Below are 463 nucleotides of genomic sequence, written 5' to 3' on the forward strand. Positions count from 1 at the left end.
TCTCCCGACTATTCCCGAAGGTTCGAGAGAAGTGGCGTGACATTAGTCACATGACCTTGCTCACGCAACAGTGCTATCTGCATGGGGTATCCGTGGCCTTGCGATATTTAGAAAACATTTCACATTTTCAAAAATTCAGCAATGATAAATTTGGTTGTGTGGAGATGTTTCTTTATCAGATTAAAAAGGAAGAATAATTCCTAATTTTCATTTGAGAAATACTTAACTTTATTGTTGGTTTAATATTAAAGTTAAAATAAATGTATTTAGTAGTTATTAAACATTAACTTTAAAAACAAATTCACAACAATAGTGTTACCAGGCAAATGGGCATAGGTCTTGCTGTGTTATTCAAGTACGCTGATACCCAACAGACAGGTTTAAAAGTATTCAGCAAGAATGCAGATTGCAGAAGTGTAATGCTGCCTGATGATGATAGCCCAAACAAATGTGCCCGAAACAT

The sequence above is a fragment of the Limulus polyphemus genome, unplaced genomic scaffold (genome assembly GCF_000517525.1).
Source record: "Limulus polyphemus unplaced genomic scaffold, Limulus_polyphemus-2.1.2 Scaffold249, whole genome shotgun sequence".
Lineage (NCBI taxonomy): Eukaryota > Metazoa > Arthropoda > Merostomata > Xiphosura > Limulidae > Limulus > Limulus polyphemus.